The sequence below is a fragment of the Apodemus sylvaticus genome, chromosome 10, assembly GCF_947179515.1.
Source record: "Apodemus sylvaticus chromosome 10, mApoSyl1.1, whole genome shotgun sequence".
Lineage (NCBI taxonomy): Eukaryota > Metazoa > Chordata > Mammalia > Rodentia > Muridae > Apodemus > Apodemus sylvaticus.
This window is the reverse complement of record NC_067481.1, coordinates 33,809,504-33,828,419: the sequence shown is the minus strand read 5'-3', so window position 1 is coordinate 33,828,419 and position 18,916 is coordinate 33,809,504. Positions and strand designations below refer to the sequence as shown.

General features: G+C 42.4%; 1 pseudogene; it reads right to left on the bottom strand.

The window, feature by feature from the left end:
- Positions 1–1,304: 1,304 nt before the first annotated feature.
- On the bottom strand, positions 1,305–1,489 carry LOC127695759 (uncharacterized; annotated as a pseudogene).
- Between the last annotated feature and the right edge of the window lie 17,427 nt (positions 1,490–18,916).

Sequence of the window (18,916 nt, the reverse complement as noted above, 5' to 3'; positions counted from 1 at the left end):
TGAGTTAAGTATTATTATCTCCATTATACAGAGGAGGGAAATGAAGCAAGAAGTTAAATAACTTGCCTGTGGCTACATGGCTTGCCACTGGTTGAATCACAATTCCAACAGCTCGACGGTAGATTCCCATCACCTTGAGCAATCTTCACTTCTTTCACATACACCATGAGTTTTCAGGGTTCTGCTTATGGTCGTGTATCTTACTATAATTATGGAGTTGAATCGCCTCCATATTTTCCCCCTTAATGGTAGAATAAATGGAACCCAGGACCTGCCACCCTTGAAGTTTGCCCTTTACCACTGAGACACACCTCCAGCATTTACAATTCTTCTGTAATCTGGAGAGGTTCTTTTCCAGAGTTGAGCTCTACCAGCGTTTCATCTGCCAACCTGATAAGGCTGTTGGGGCACAGATCAGCACATGACAAGGTGCTGGAAAAAAATGTGGCGGATTCTTGGCATGTTTGTACACAGCCTGTGTGGTTGCCTGCTCTATCCTAGTGCTGCTGGTTCCCTTTCTTGATTCTGCAAGAAACACTTGAGGTTGCTTTGCCAATAACAGATTTGTTTTCATTATTAAGGATGCTTTTTGTTTTGAAGCTGGAACAGAAATGGCAATTGAATGTGCTTTCGTGGGAATTTCAAAGATTCCATTTTTCCTGGTGAAAGAAGAAACAGGATCTGATGGAACAGCAATTAAAGCTATGGTTTAAGAACAAATTCGACTAAAGCATGGATGATGTCATGCCATAGTTGGAATTTCTCCTGTTTTCTCAGGCTAGTGGAGTGGCGCAGCCCTATGGAATCTGAACCAGCTGTCAATGCCTGTCCCAAAAGCTGTGGCTCCCATGCATCCCCCTGGTGAATTCCTCTTTCCAATCCAAAGCCATTGTACTCAGTTCCCTGTAGTACAATGAGGACATGAGGGCAGTTAGTATGACATTAACTGTATGGGGCTTGTGGGGTATCAGAGGGAACTTGAACCCTGTGGCAATTTCCTGAAATAGAGACTCATCAATCCTGCACCTGAGTCGTCTGTGTCCCAGCAGATCTTTCCCTGTGGCCCTTCCATGGCATGGCGAATTGATAGCCACCAAGAGACAAGAGACTACAGTTGCCTGTGCAATCAGTTTCCCCTCATACTGGATACTACAATCCTTATATGCTAAATCCTGAGGATAGGTTGCTCAGAGGCACGAAGGGTGCTAAATCACCACTAATAGCCCATCATGGAAATACAACATCCAATCTCATTGGAGGAATATCTGCACTGAGATCAACATTTGCCTGGTTCAAAAACCTATAACCAGGATGAAAGTTTGGCAGTTCTTCCAAAAGTTAAACCTACGATTCCCATATGGCCCAGCAATTCCAGTTGAGCAATTTGACCCCTGGGGGTGCACCCAGTGGAAATAGAAGCCAGTTCAATTAGCAATAATCGCGCCTTGGATAAACCTCATTGGCTACGATACTGCCACTGCGCAAAGCTTAGAAGCCAGTTCTTAAACAAATCCCTACACTAATATCCTCAAATACACAATAACCAACCAAACAAACAACTAAACAAACAAAACCACATATGAACATCACCAGACAGCTGGCTTTATAACCTGTGGTATACCTACACAAAGATTCACCCATAAAAGGAATGCTATGGAATGAATTCATGCTACAGAGTGGACGGCAAACACTATGCTAAGAAAGAAGCCAGACACAAAAGATCATATATGTGAATCTGTCTACAAGGAATATCTGGAACAGATAAGTTCAATATGAACAGGAAGCACATTGTTAGTGACTAGGGGCCAGAGAAATGGTAAATGAATGCTTAATGGGTAAGGGGATCATTTTGGCTTTGTTTCTGTCGCTGTGACAAAGGACCCTAAGAAAAAAGAAGTAACTTCACAGCTTCAGTTTACAGTCCATCATATTGGGGAAGTCAAGGCAGGAAGAACTTAAAAGAGCTAATCACATCACATCCATAGTCAAGAGAAGGAGAAGGTAACAGATGCGTGGATGCTTGCTACGCAGACTGATTTTTCCACTCTCATCCAGTTCCAGACCTAAACTCAAGAAATGGTGTCACCCACAGTAGATGGGGGGTCTCCCTAAGTCATGAACATAATCAACACAATTTTCCACAGACATGCCCACAGGGATATAGACAACCCTCCACTGAGACTCTCTTCCCAAGCAACTCTACACTGTGTCAAGTGGAAAATTAAAACTAGTCATCCTGGAGACTTATTTTAGAGTGTGGATGTTTGATAGCTAAATATAAATGGTGAATGTACATTGCCGTGTATGTCCTAAGTACCATGGGACCAATAACATGAAAATGTTTGTTGTGTTTATATCTGCTACACTTCCCAAAGTCTCCGTGTGCAGCACTGTTCAGAAGTAAATGGAGATGAGAGGTCAAAGCTCACTTATGAATCTATCCATCCACAGTCCAGCTGAATAGAATATGGGGTGGTAAACTCAGAAGGCAGAACTTACTTGAGGAAAACATCACTGAGGAGAATGCCCTTAAAATCTTATGGTCTCTGGTTCTCTGTGTCTCTGACCCCTCCCTCTTCCCCACCGTGTGTGTGAGTGAGTGAGTGTGTGTGTGAGTGAGTGTGTGAGTGAGTGTGTGTGTGTGAGTGTGAGTGTGTGTGTGTGAGAGAGAGAACAATCTTCTCTCTATATATTCTCACTACCACAATAGTTTCCTTCTCAGCATTAGGACACACTAGGGAAGTGTGCACTTTCTGTGATTTGTTCACCTCTCATGTCTCTCACCTTCCCTGGGGTCTTCTTTGTCATCCATTTTTCAGATATAATAAGCTATCTTTTCATGATAAAACTGACTTATATATGGCCAGTATATGTCCGACCCTGTGCCTTCTGATTAATACCCATGGTTTCCAGTCCTGCAATACTACGTTAGTCATAGATACAACTCCTGACATAAAGATGAGTAAAGTTAGGCCCAGAACATCACAAGCATTGTATATGTAAAGTAGGAAAAGACATAGATGAAATAGCCCCATGCTTCTTAGAAGTATGTTGTAGCCCTAAGCCAAGGAGGGTCTAGGGCCAGCCTTGCTTGAAGAAGCAAACACAGATTTTCTTATAGAATCTCCTCCCCTAAAGGCTTGAGTAATCTTTTGGGGAGCTCCTTTGGGGGATTCTGACTTCCAGACCAGGAGAGGAATACATTTGTGTCTTCTTTCTCATCACACAATTTCATATCTATATTCTATACTCTATAATAGTCACCCCATTATCCTCTCTTAGTCCCTCAACTCCTCCTCCCTGTCTCCAATCCCTTATTGTTTCCAACAAATCTCCTTTATACTTTCATGATCTTTTATTGTGACCCATTTCATTTAATTAATGTTGATTACATGAGCATGAACGGAAAGTTCAACCAACTTTCCCAGCAAGCTGTTCCTACCGGCGCAATAGAGGCATGGCCATTACCTGTTATGGGGGTAACCAATTCTTTTTTATTATATTTGAGGCCCTCTAACTTCAATAAATCATACTTGGTACTGTCACAACCAGTTCAAGTATCCATGGCCAGGGACATCATAAGTCCCTAGAGAGAAATCCATTACTCATGTGTTTGTTAAATGGACACACGATCAGAGTTCCCTGTATGTCTTTGTACTCATAGATTTGGTGTTGCTGTCAGACTTAGTCCAAGAAAGCTTTTCTTTTCCAGCCAGGCAGCAGTGAACACAAAGTAAGTGATAAGTGAGTTGGAGTGATAGGAATAACTGGCTTCTTGAATGCTGAGCTAGCTGAACACAGGAAGAACATCTTTGTCACATCCTCCAAGGCTCAGAGAAGAGGCAGAGTGAAGGCAGGAGTTGGAAGGTGGTGAGCAGGGCTGCAGAACTCTCTCCCTTTTGGATGTGACATGACCCTTGCACTCCTGCACTCATATCTGCTATGGACCCTGGCATTCCATTCCAGCCTGGACTGGTGATGGACTCATGAAACCTCAACCTCTCCCCAAGGAGCTGCAGGCACATAATGGCCATATTCATCAGTGGTGTAGGGATTGGTGAATTGCTCTTGCTCGGTTAAATGTAGTGTGTCAAGCCACCTGATTTGTGGTACTTTGTTGTGCTAATCCTAGGAGATTACCATCACCTCTAAACTAGAAGTAAAAAATTAACTCATTAGAGTGAGGAAATCCAAGCCATACCTCCATACTTCAGAGATGTCCCCTCACTCACTGTTCTGTGACTTTTCCTAGAGACACATGAACAGATATCCATTCACTCCAGTTAGCACACTGCTTATGGACAAAGGAAACAATTTCACCCAAGTCTAGCTTGGTAAGCCTCTGAGTTTATTAAAATCATTTACAAGAGCATTACTTAAAGCCTTTCGGGCAACCCAACATCACCAAAATGCTCACCCTACCAGAGCATGAGTGATGACTCAAAAAAATGATAGCCTCAGAGTTTCCTTTACCACTGACAGGCAATTCCACTGAAGAGTATCCCACAGACACCAAGCAACTGTTATATTATATACATAATGCTTATATAATGTTGGGGGGAGCCTTTATGAACCTTTTAACTTTCTGAGCCTAGTAACTTTCTCTACTTTCCCAAGTCTAATTAGGTTTCCCCTTTCTTCACTTCCTAAGACAGAGATACACAATACTCACTGGTTTGGTGAGGTGGCCAGTCCTGATGGCACATGAAGGCTTTGTTCACAGGACAACCATAGCAGTATCAAAGCCAGTCTTAAACTGCTACTCCTCCCCTCTGTTTACCCTTGGCTTTCTATTATGTTCATGGCATTCCGTCGTCCCCAACCTTTAGTCCCTGCCACTTTACACTGAAAGACTAAGTCTTCTAGTCTGTCTCTCTGAACTATATATTTTGATATAAAATTGCTATTAAAGTGGTCACAAGAAAAGGCACATGGCATTATATTAATATAAAAAGTGCCACTGCCTAGCTTGCACTCAAGCAACCCTTAGAACAACTTATTTTCATGGTTTGACTAACTTATTACTGATTTCTGTCACTTACATTTAAGATTCTCAATTGTGATTTAATGTCCCTCTGAGTACAGCATCAACAGATACTGAGAATCTTTTTTTTTTTATTTGCCTCTTTTCTCTGAGTCAAAGAGAGGGAGGTCAATTCTCTATGATCAACTCATGGAGATATTACTATTCTAGCAACATAGGCTCCCGAAGTTCCAAAGAGTTTTTAAAAGAAGCATATGATTAAGGATCATACCCTTCACTCCATATTTATCAAATACTAACTTCAGCACCAGGCATTTTGGTAAATGATAAATATAGACATGAATGAAAAGAAGGGTGTATGACCTTGAGAGAGACTACTTCTTAACTGTATTATTAAACAAAAGGAATCCATATGATAAGGCAGTAAAAGTTATCTTACAGTATAATAGTCCTATTGTAGAAATGGGATATTTCTGAAGATAGGCTCCAGTCTGGTGCTAGATGGTCTCCGTCCTTCCAACTTTTCTGCCTTCTCTGTCTCCCAGGTAGGACCTCTAAAAATGGCCTCTATGTATACTCACACCTTCTGCTCTCCAAATTGCTTCCGTTAATGGGAGAGAAATGCTAGGGTGTGAGTTGGTAGAGGAGAATCACTTCTCTTTCATACTTCCTAGAATGGGCCACCATACCATGTCTCTTATGGGGCTGGCCATGTCCAGTGGATACTGGGTTTCAGGGATGCTAAGTAGAAGAGAATCTTTGCACAGTGTCTTAAAAGATGGGTAAGTTTGCAGCAGGCATGTAAGGGTGGAATGGAATTTCCAAAGTTGATATAAGATCAAGGTCAAGGCTGGAAGTCAAGAGGGCACATTGCTTATTTGGAAAATAATAATGCACCTTGTTCTCCATGGGGGGACATTTATAGGGGATGATGAAGGAGAAAAATCAGGAAACTGAAAGGTCATGGAAGCTACAGAAAGGCTTTGAGGTTTTAGCCTGTCTGTAAATGTTGAGAAATTTCAAAGATACTGACTTAAATACCTAGAGTCCCAAAGATCTTCCAGAAAAAATTGATTTCAGAAATGGAAAGCTAGTGTAGATCCCTAATATGAATTTTTCTTTATTGGTTTTACATTCTTCCTTGCTTGGTGGGTTAACAAAATTCACTCACAACCCACAAGCTGAGTACAGCTGTTGACTTTTTTTTTTTAATTGAGAATTAAATAGCTTCAAAAGCCTTTTCTTCTTGATTTCAATTTATTGGGCCCTCTCCTGATATATTATGAAAAAAGGGAATATTCCTCTTGAGAAATGTCACAGTTTCATTTAATTACAAAAACTATATTGCTAAGCATGACAGTCTTTCATGGGTCTTAATAAACGGGAGCATTTGATCAGAGTTAAGGTTATTGGCTCCGGTTTTAGCGAAGGAAAACAAAAGAATTGAAGTGTCCTGAGGGTTGTCAAGTCTTATGTCTGCTGAGGGAAGAATGGTAAAAGGGAATTGAAGAAAAGAAAAGTTTAGAACAGTGGTTCTCAAACTTCCTAATACTGGGACCCTTTAATACAGCTCCTCATGTTGTGGTGCCTCCAACCATACCATTATTCCATTACTACCCCAAAGTTGCAATTTTGCTACTGTTAGGAATATTAATGCAAATATCTAATATTCAGGATATCTGATATCTGACTCCCAAAGGGGTCGCAAATCACAGGTGGAGAGCAACATTGTTTAGTAGAGCTATAACGTCAACCTTAAACGTGAGGCACTTATGGAAGTTTAAATATTAAATATTGAATATTCAAGAAAGGTATTTTGTTGCTACTTTGTTTCCAACCCAATTCCCAGGTAAAAGAAAGCTCAACTCACTCAGTTAACAAAACAAGCCACAAGCCTAGATTGGGTGACCTCCCACTACACTCCTCTATTTCCATCTATATTATCCCATATAACTTGCGGTTTCTCCAGGCTATGAGCTTCCTTCTCTCAGTCGCCTTTCTTGTCACTCCTGGGTTGCTCCTTCCCCTCCTGTTTATTCCCCTCGCTCCTCCCCTCGACTCTCAGCTCCTCCCACTTCCTCCTGCCCAATCATTGGCTCAAGCCTTTATTTGAAAAGTTAAGGTGGGAAGAAGGTTCACAAGGCAACTCCTCATCTGCAGCTCCTCTGAGGAGTGGAATTAGCATCAAAATACAAGCCCAGGGCTATCCACAAAAATATGGTATTCAAGAAAGGTAAAATATAGGAGGGGGAAATAGACCATGTGTCCATGGGTGCAGAAGTGAGTAAACACATATTATACATATATACATACATTCATACATACATACATACATACACACATACATACAGTGGAACTATATTCTCTTTCAGAAACTAGGAACATTCAGATACATACAGCATCCTGGTTGACATGACATGACAGCCTTATGCTAAGCAAAAACAGCAAAGCAACAGAAACACAAATTCAGTGCAATTCTATTGCATTACCCAGAATAGTTAAAAATCTAGAAACAAAAAGTGAGTGACTGTTGCCCAAGGTGGGAGGAAGGAGAGTTTCAATGTGTACAGAGCTGTGACTTTCCAAGGCAAAGTGTTCAGAAGATTGTTTTCACTGCGATGCAAGTGTGCTTAATACCACCCAACAATATCGCTAAGACAGTTTAGGTGATGCATTTCATGCTCTGTGTACCTTATCACAGTTTTCTGGAACATAAAATGAACCAGCAGCACTGACGTGAATAGTGCATTTTATTTATGCAACCAGAAATCTACTGAGACATTTGGTTTTCTTTTTTTTTTCACATTAAGCTGTTAAAATCTACTGTATATTTTCACACTTAATGTAACACCTCAATCTGATTTGGCTGTATTCCAAGTGCTCAATAATAACATATGGTTGGCAGCTATTCTATAGGGAAGGGCAGGCCCAGCACAGCGGACAGGGACACAGGGACAGGTGCTTCCCTTAGGCTTTACTTTCCTTGCCAGTTTCTGCATGACATTTTTCCCCCTAAGCCCTTCCTCAAGGAACTTGCTTTTGAGGCAAAAGCAAGAATAGTCTCAGGTTGATGTATATGATACCCCAAAACTCTTCACGGATCATAGGAAGCCACTGAGCTGAGCTGCTTGGTCCTTTGCTAACACTGTCCTGGCCTTGCTTGCAACCCAGTCTCCTGGTGCATCAGCCAAGTGCTGCCAGAGGCTGTTGACATAGCAGTCAGCTCTGTGATCTGGGGCTGGCTGGCTGATATCACAGAGCTCTCCTTACTTTGATACTAAAGATGAGGAGAGTGACTCTCTCTCTCTCTTTCTCTCTCTCTCTCTCTCTCTCTCTCTCTCTCTCTCTCTCTCTCTCTCTCTCTCTCTCCCTAAGGCCATGGCAAGGATTAAATCAGAACTGCATAAAGTTATCATCATAATAAGTAGTGTAGGTCACTGATAACAGCTATCACCAACAGCATCCCTATCACCATTGCTGCTATGTTTTGGAGATACAGTAGAGCTTCAATGATCTTTTAGATTTCCATCCTTCTTTCAGCCTTTGTGTCTATGGCAAAGTGGTTCAGAACCCAGACTCAATAGCAAGCTAACATTGTGGTCCTATGACTTCCAAGTGTCCTTCATCTAAGACTTCTCTTCTGCCTTTCTCCCTTCTTCCCTTGGCCCTGAAACATAAGGCCCTACATACACTCCAGTGTGACCTACTCATCCCTTAATCTTTAAAGCTATGGGAGGAGACTGGCAGGAAGGCAAATCACACGGGGTCACTGTGAGAAGGAATCAAATAATGTAGGCCAACCTCCTAAGCATGGCTTAGTACACTGCAGAACCAGAGTAGGAAGGCCCCGCCATCACTTTGTGAAAGGCCGTTGGTGCAACAGCAGATAAAGCAGGAACCATACTTGCCCTACTGGGTATAATATTGTAGGAAAGTTAGACTTAATAAACCCAGCAAGAGAAGAGTGATTGAGGGTTACTACCACATGGAAGTTTTCAGTAAGTTCTTATTTAAATACTTAGGCGATAGCTTGAAAGTCCCTCCTCCTCTTGTTAGAGGACACACATTTGCTCTATCAGACACATCCCAGGCATGCAATTTCTCCATAGCCTATTAGTCTGTGGAAGCAGCAGCTACTCTCACACACATATCTGCCTATGACCTCCAGTGACTCTCAGTTTGGTGAAGCAACACTAAATCCTTGCTGACTGAGAAAAGTCAATAATCCCTGAAAAAAAAATAAAAGAAAGAAAGGATCTCATTGATTTGCTTGGCTATGGAAGGAAAATCTTCCTCCCAGGACTCTGCTATTTCTCCCTGCATAGGTCAGGGTGACTAAATGCATGCTGAGCAGCAAGCGAGGTCCCCACTGGCTAGCCTTGGCCTTTGTGCAAATAACCATTGAGTGAACAGAGATATTATTAGCACTGAAACAATTTATGGTGAGCTACACGGGCCAGGAAAGCACAGAATAATCTCTTAACTTATCAGACACAAGCAAAGAAACAATTATAGTTGATAGCATTGTCTTTATTGAAGTAGGAACCAAAGTATCCCACAGTTGTTACTTGGTAGAACAGAGTGACTATGGTACACCCCACCCCCACTCCCTGACCCATCATCAAAGCCTACAACTTTGGATGAAGTTCACACAGAAGTAGAAGCCACAGAATGTGCTCTTTTCTTTTTCTTTTTCTTTTTTAACCTCCAATAAGCTTGACCAGCCCTCATCTTCCCAAGGACTCTCATCCCATTTTGTCAGGGTATAAGCCTCAAATTCAAGATGTGAATTACCTTTATGTTGCCTTTGTTGAGGCTGGAAGAGAGGCAGAGTCCGAAGACTATGCTCGGCTGGCTGCCTCCCTGAGAGGTCAGTCTATCTACCTTCTTTTCTTTACCTTCCACAAAGCTTGGAAGTAGAGGCGGTTGAGCATACTTTCTCACAGTGGAGGAAACCTAAGAAGTCACAGGCTTGTCCTATGCAATATGGCCTTGTTGGTCCAGAAGTTAAGCACCATCTTTAACAACATAGCCAGTATCTTTTCATGGATCCTCACTCAGGGGGCTGGGGGGGAGGAGTCTGTGTGCATAAGGCTCCAGACGAATTGATACCTTTTAGATGATGGTTTCAGACAGTGGGAAAAAGGAGCCAGAGAACATGTTCGTAAGCATGAAAAGCCCATTCTGATGTGAAGACTTCATTTTCCCCAGGTTTTTGTTTGGGGTGGGGGGAGTAAAATGTGTCAGTCACAGTGCTATTCATAACAGCATGTAACAGTTACAGACAAGCTGCAAACAATTTACATATCCAACAGTTGCTAAACAACCTATATAGCATATTCACTTAAGAGATTAATTCAGTGACTCCAGCTGGGATTAACCATGCCTGCGAGAGTAGTGCTGGAAGACAAGAATGGAGCATGAATGCTGGGGGCGGGGGGAGAGGCAAAAGTGAGTCCAATGAGGCCACGGTTACCATTGTGTTAGAGATGCTCTGGCTGAGAAGATAGAAAAAAAATCACGAGTGTTAAGAGGCCGAGGCTTAGAAAAGGTCTCATGGAAATATTCTGTAATTTTTCTATGGTGCACCGTTATCACTAATGACAGAAATAAGCTCCAATAAAGCACAAAGCATCAGGCTCTTGATCTTGCCCCTTTCCTTCATCTTTCTCTAGGTGGCTGGCGTTAGATCTCAGGTTGTCTGTGCGGTGCGGCACTAAGATGCCATGGATGATGGCGCCTCATATTCTGACAGCCACAAATATTGAGCCCTTTCCACTCAAATGGCTACTTGAGCTCTCCTGATATTTGGTGGCAGCTCTGAACAGCCTCATCTGCAGCTACACCTGGTGTGCCATGCTGTGAGAATGTTCTAGAGTGCTGCCTTGAGGGGAAACCTTCCCCTGAAGAAAACAGATGGCTCTTTTCCCCCATTCCCTGCCCTGGCTCTTATTTGATTGCACACCCCATAGCAACTTGGGAGCAGGGGTCCTGACCCTCCTGTGTACTGGCACCCAGTTGTGAATCCAAGCCGCTGGCTGAAATCTCGCTTCCTAGCTAAGCCTCAGTGTGAAGTGCTTGGGATTCTTCTCCCTTATTATGCACAGCTGCTGGAAGCCAATTCCTAGGACATGCAAAGAGCCCCTCCCTTTCTCCCACTCTTTCCTCTTTTTCTTCTCCTGGGGATGATGTGCTTGCTGGTTTGCTTTTCCTGTAGATTCCCCGGCTCAGCAATGTAAACTGACCCCCCACAAAAAAGAATGCCAGAGAGAAGTGGACATATGTGTGTGCATGTGTGCCTATGTGTATTGTGGATTTATGTGCATGTGTGTGCATGATGTAGACTGGGGGGGGGTGTCTGTGTCTGTGTCTGTGTGTACATGCATATGCATGTATGATATGTGCACATGCATGTATGTGCGGTGTGTGTGAGTATATATGTTTTGTGTGTGTGTGTGTGTGTGTGTATGTCCATGTGTGCACCATGTCTTTCAACATTTAACCACAAGCAAGTTTATGACTGGGACCTATCATACAGAGCACCTGTAGTCACCATTACCCACAGGTGCACAGGAGCTCATCCTGCTGAGAGACCCTGCTCGCTGCTGCGCAAGCGCTTGAGAGCAAACCGTCCTCCTATGTATCCTTCCAACTTCAACATACATTCAGTGTTAACAGGTAGAAAACTCCAGGGCTTAGTTTTAAAACAAAGCAATCACAAACTTTATCAAGTTTAAAATCATCTTGATGCCGAGACCCGTGTGTTTGCCCCGACTGACAGACCTACCCTTTCCAAGCCTGGATTGTGCCCAGTGAAGTCCTTCAAGGATGACAAGTGCCAGGTTAAACTGCCTTGGTGTTGCTTACTCTGAAGGACTTAAACCGAGGACTGGAGCTAGAAAGTAGCCCTTACCCTTTCCCAGTGGGAAGCATTTAATCCCCTCTCCAAGAGAAGCCACCTCTTCTCTTAGACATAGAGATCTGCACCTGTGCCACAGAAACTTGGGAAAGAGTCCCTTTGGGGGAATCTTTCTGTTCTGAAAGCTCTTCAGGGCTGAGGTGCCTTTCTGCCTTGTATCCCACCACAAAAAATAAGAAAACAAAGAGAAACCCTTCCCCACTTGCTGCTGTTTATATGTTTTATAATCCACAGATGCAGAAAAACGTAAGTGCGTGTGGGCACAGTCCGTTGCCTCCTCTGGAAGAGGGGCTTAGATCCCAAATGCACTTGGTGATTGTGGAAAGAATTACTTCCACTCCTACCCACAGGAAAAGCGGCGACCCAAACATACACACACACACACCTCCCAGCTAAGCCCCCTCTCAGCATCCTGTTCCCAGCTGCAGAAAACAAGCACTACTCACATGCGGCAGGCTCAGGCTCCCTTTACCTCTCCGCGGTCTGTGCACCAGCGGCTGCTGCTTCTCCTGTTGTAAACGAAACGAACCTTCACCAGCAGAGATGCTTTTCCTCTGGGCTGCTTTGTCTGAGATTCCCCAGATGAACACCGGCTCCTTTATGTCATTATCTGAGTTCGATTGCTCCCCTAACACAGGCAGGGCTTTGGGGCTGTCTTCTAGTGGCTGGGATTCTGGTAAGAGAAACAACAGACCTGAACCTGACAACGGATCGCATCAAAGCACTCCGGGGGCTGGCAACTCAATACTATGAAGTAACACATCAGCTCACAATGATACTCTACAAAGCGGTAGATCATCTGTCTCCTGTTGGCCCTAGGAGCCTAACTAAGTGAGAATGACATTATTTATGAACTTATAGCTTCCAGAGTGGCTCTAGGTAAAGTCACATAGGCACCCCAAAATGTTAGCATTGCAGGCTTCATTTGTTTTTCATGGTTAAAATCAGTAAAGAGGTAACAGCATTTGGAGACTAGAAGTTAAAAGTGAACACTAGACCAGGATTCATAAGTCTATATGGACTTGGGATATCAGATGTGCCCACCAATTATTAGCTGTGTAGATTTGGACATGGTCTTTGTCATCTCTGAAACTTCATTTCACCTGCACATTGGTGGTGACAGTACTTAGCTCCGAGGAGAGCTACAAAAAGAGGGGACATGGAAAAACCCCTTCATGTGTATTATCTATTCGACATCTCCTAAAATATGTAAACTGTATTCATACTTCCACACTGTTTGATCACTCTAAGGAATCTTCCTCTTTTAAATGAAATCCTAAAAAATAAAATCTTATTATCAAACTTTGAGATCATTCCAATGTTGTTATTAATTGCTTCCTCGGAGAAAACAAATATGGATGCTCTTTAAATGTAGGGCAACCCTCATTTCCAGATCTCAAGTAGGTATGAATTCTGGGATATCTGTTCCTCAGGCATTCCTCAGGTCAGGATCAGAGCCACGGGGTGATCATAATTACCCAGTGAGCAAAAGGTACCGACTTCTGATGCTTTCCTCAGAGGCTCACAGAGTGGGTTGGGGCTTGTCATGATTGACAGATTTTGACAAGGGGAGTTTTGGCAGAGAAACTTACGTTCATCTCCAAACATAAAAGAGAATGTGTTCCAATGAAAAAAATCTATAATGTTTATGTCTGAGGAGATATAATGTTTATGCTCTGAGGGAGTAGAGAATATTGACATTCATGACTGGTCATAACTGACTTCTCTTCTGGAAGCATCAGAAGAGAGCTCAGCCCTAGAATAAATACGAGTTGCTCTTTCAGGGACTATCCATCATATTGATATGCTTTTCATGAAGCTAATCCAAAGGTTGGCAAGTGACTTAGCAAACTCCACAAAATTTTTATCCCATACCATAAGGCATGTTGGATGGAAAACATGGGTCAGTGTCCAGATAGCTCTCTCAGCAAATCAGGGTGGGAAACAAGTGTGGAATGTGTAGACCAGAGACAGTACATGACGGGTCTTCCTTGAGAGGCTGATGAAGATATAGCCTCTCTATAAAGATCTTTGTAGATGATGTGGAAGAACCATCCAAGGGAAGGAGGAATGATAGCCAGTACTCTCAGTCCCACAAAAAACTCAGAAAGTCTCAAAAAGATCCCAAAGTAAGGAAAAGACCATTTCAGAAGTGTTTGTCAAATACTAAGCAAAGTGTCTGCTGACTGCCAGGCTCAATAAATGTTAGAAATTAATAATACAGCCTTTCCCTAGTTGCTCTTTAAAATTGTTCTCTTTGTGGTATCGATTAGGGAGCTGGCTCAGAAGGTGATCACTTGCCCCACCATCACGGAAGACCAGAGATTGAATCCCAGCACTCCAGCTTGTGTGGTAAGCTAGGTACCGTCCACAAGGCAGTAACCTCCAGATCCAAGGGATTTGATGCTCTCTTCTGGCTACCTTGTGTGCACCCACATATACCTCTATATACATGCCTGTGCAAGCATGTGAACACACACACACACACACACACACACACACATACATACGGGGGGGGGAGAAGGGGGAGAGAGAGAGAGGGAGAGACAGAGAGACACAGAGAGAGAGAGAACACATTGTGTAAAATACCTCTTTTTGCAATACTTCCTCTCCTTAATTGTATTTTCTCCATAATATCAATAATCAAATAACATGCAATATGCTTTTTAATTTTTCTGTTTACTTTCAAAGACTCCTTTTATGCAAAGGTGAGCTAAATAGGTAAATAGCTATTTCCTTCCTTCCTTCCTTCCCTCCCTCCCTCCCTCCCTCCCTCTCTCCCTCCCTCCCTCCCTCCTTCCTTCCTTCCCTCCCTCTCTCCCTCCCTCCTTTCTTCCTTCCTTCCTTCCTTCCTTCCTTCCTTCCTTCCTTCCTTCCTTCCTTCCTTCCTTCCTTCCTTCCTTCCTTCCTTCCTTTCAGTTCTGGGAGTTGAATGTAGGGCCTTACACACACTAGGCAAGCACCCTAACCACTTGGCTATACTCCCTACCCAATGTAGCTTTATTTTTTTCTCTCTCTTTTTCTCTTATAACTGCTTTACTGGTACCTAGAAGTGAGTTTGTTCTAAGTAGATATTCATTGGATGTTTCTTGAACATATGAATATGACTAGTTTAACAAACTCCCATGCCTGCAGTTACAGAGTTGGTACAAGTGCAGACCTCCGGACATATACCCTTTATTCTTCCTAAGGTACCGCCCCTGAAGTGAGGTATGAACCATGTAGATTTACTTCTGCCTACCAATGTGACATTTTCATTTTCTAGTGTGTGTTGGGATGTCTGCTGCATTTCCGTGGCGTTAGGCTATATTGCTGTCATTGCTCACTGACGTTTCTATCAACAAAATACTTTGTATGTTGTGGGTGTGTTTCATGAAAGAGAACAGCCACTTTATTCCTTTGAATAGATTTATTGGAAATCAATGTTGTGGTTGAAATGAGAGTTTGGCTTATGACAGCTGTCCTTGACTGTTCGTGCAGATAGAAGAAGTTGCCTCTAAAGCTTTTCAAATGTTCTTTGTGTACAAAATTATTTGAGAGAAAGTAAGCAATCCTCTGGAATAATTGAATTTTTGGAACATGCCTTAGGAGTGCTGGTTGAACACAGCAAGTGACCAGAGACTCTGCAAGTTGTTTCAAGCAATACGTGGGAAAATGAATTTTGCTTTTGCTTTTTTTTTTTTTTCATTTTTGACATTTCACTTAGTATTTTGAGGATCTCTTAAGTTCTATTGGGAAGAACATGCTGTCCTCTCTGGATAGATACACTAGAAGCCTCCATGGGGAAAGAGCTGGTGAGATGCCAAAGACATCTGGTTTAGACAGACACGCCAGGCTCCACCCCAGTTCTGTCCGTGAACACCTAGGAGACCTTGGGAGAAGCTCTCCACTTCACTGACAGTTTTATAAAGAAAGAGGATGGGCTTAATGTTCTTGCTTATCTCTTCCAGGTTTAAGTTTATCCTGTTCTTCTGCCTGAGGGTGAATGAGTTCTACGCAGTGGTGTAGACCAGCCAACTTTAAAGGTGTTGATATCAATAAAAAGCAGGTACAACTCACCTGGTCAAGATCAGATTCATTCATTAATTAATCCTCTATTGTCACTCTGGTTAAATGTACAGACAGTAGGAAAAACTCCATTTTTATATTAAATGAATACGTCCGAGTGTGGGACACATCCAAGCACAAAGATGATGGTGAAGTGATTTTGTTAGAACAGCAGCAGTGGCCCTCGGTTAAGGTAAAGATTTATGGGTAACTCTTCAGGGCATGTGACCTTTCACCTGACTCTTGAAAAGTAAGAAGAAATAGTGGGGGGTGGGGAGAAGATATCTGATTTGAGAAAACATTACCTGTCATGGCAGAAAAAGATAGTAGAATGGAGTTATGCCAAACCAATTGAGACCATGAAGCGCAACTGTGACCTTCTATCTTGTTTCCCCTAGTATCTGTAAGCTAAAGGTTCTTATTTTTGTTCATCATAAGGGAAGGAGGTTTGGGTCTCAAATTGTATTCATTGTATACAAAGGTAGTGAAGGAACTGTAAGGAGACGACTGGAAATGACGTTTACATTTCTTTGCTGATGGTGACTTCCCATTTGCCATTTATTCCCTCCTACCCCAGCTGTTAATGTTAAACTAAGTGAATGATGTATAGTTACCACGGCCATACAGGATGTGGCAGCATCCACCAGAGATAGAATGTGTCTGAACAGATCTAGTGTGAGGAACCATTTTATCATGGGGAATAGCATATGAGGTTAATATGAAGACTTCCATGCCTTGAGTTCTGCTTCAGAATTCCCTGACCTCATCTACTTCATAAGTCTGTGAACTAAGTGAGATCATCCATGCAACTTTTCTTCTTTAAAATGTAGTATTTATGGATGATTTGCCTACAGGCATCACTTGAGTGTATGTGTGTGCAGTGCCCTTGGATACTAGAAGAGGGCACCAGGTGCTGGAGTTAAGGGTGCTGGCAGCTGCTGTGTGGGGGCTGGGAATCCATCCCCAGTGCTCTAGGAAACAGCCAGTGCTCTAAACCACGGAGCCATTTTTCCAACGCAATGCAAACTTCTTAACCCAATGATTAATACAAAGGAAGAACTTCACAAATTTTAGTTGATTGCTTTCAGTGTTGGTAATTAAACAATTTAATATTGAATCATTTGACTTAATATCTTCTCATATAAAGCTATGAAAAATTAGAAATAAATCATTGCAATTTAACTATAATGCCAACAATCATTGCTTAAAACATTGTTAAAGGAAATCTATCAGATTCTAACATGTCAAGTTATAACTTTAATTATAAGAGACCAACATGTACTTGGTTATCCAGGGCAACTGTGAGCTAAGAATAGGTTGAGACTGCCAAAGATATAGTTCATACCTTTTTCTTCCCCCCATTTCTCCTTTTCTCCCTCATCTGTCCTCCTTCTCCTCTTCATCCTCATCTTCCTTGTCCTCCTCTTCCTCCTCTTTTCCCTCCCCCTCTCCTTTCACCATTTGGTTTACAGACCCTTCTTTTTTATTTGACCTTCTTCCATTGCATTTGTCTGCTGCTTCCCATACTCAATTAGCAGAAACATAGAATGCTCTTGAATAATTAGCTCCTTGAGAAATTCATGCACTATGTTTTGACCTAGTCATTTTCCCTCTAGTTTCTCCAAGACTCACTCCCCTTCCCACCCACCCAGATGCACGTCCTCTTTTCCCCATCAAGTCCAATTCCTGCTGCCTGTATATTCCTGGAGACAGTTTGAATTTTTGTGTCTTGCATTTATCTTCACAGTTCATCTTATTTATACATTATACTTTGCAAATATCAGAGTATATAGGTTCAAATGACTATCCATCTCTGCATTGATACGGAGCAATCAATATCTATTATTCTAAGTCAACATTATGTAATATGTGCACAATGTAACAAGATGACAGACACATCTTATGTATATGAGTACACAGTAGCTGTCTTCAGACCCACTTGAAGAGGGCGTCAGATCTGGTTGCAAGTCACCATGTGGTTGCTGGGATTTGAACTCAGGACCTCTGGAAGAGCAGTCAGTGCTCTTAACCCCTGATCCATCTCTCCAGCCCTGACAGACACATCTTAAGGAATTGGAATCCCATGGAGATGAGGTTCACAAAAGCAGTTTTATAACCACTCAGCTTATTGAGTTTTCTGGACCTATATTGGGAGTTTTAGACTCTTGGTTAATCTTAGGGATTTCTATGCCAGGAACTTGGAGTGGATATGGGATTTCCCTGGCTTCTGACCTGAGTGCATTCTTCATAGGAAATAAAGGAAAGCACAAAGTTGCACTTACCAAGTTCCCTCCAGGCCATTATCCCTCTAGTGTTTCTACACAAAATAACCCTTCACTCAACTCCAATTAATTAAGAATTCTGTAAAACATGTCATTTTTTTCATATGTGTGTGTTTGTATGTATGTGTTTGTTGTGTATATGTATATGTGTGTGTCTGTGTGCATGCCTACAGATGCACATGCATGTCTGTGCACTTGTGTGCATGTATTTCTGTTTGTAGAAGCCATAGGACAGCCTCGGGTGTCCTGAAAGCCCAGGCAGTGACCATTGCATCTGACTTTGGCGTATTGATCTATTTTGTCTCCCACATGAATGACATGAATGTTTCTGTCACTCAGTCAACACCAAATGGTGTTAGCAAAGACAAGTAAGTGTCAAAAGGATTCCTTATCCTTTACCCACTGGAATGATAGGAAGAGAACTAGCAGACAAGTCCTGATGCTGGATATGCAGTCTTTCAACAGGACCAGGAGCTTATCAGTTAATCTAGGCTGGTTATCTACTAAACCCTAACCATCTGCCTATCTTCTTCCCGAGTTGGAATTGCAAGTGCACACCACTACACTTATACTTTAAATATTGGTTTAAGGATAGAACTTGGTCCTCATGTTTGTAAGGCAAGCATTATAAAATGGCTGGCACATTTCCCTAGCCCAGTCGGTTAGTTTTCACTAAAGTTAGTC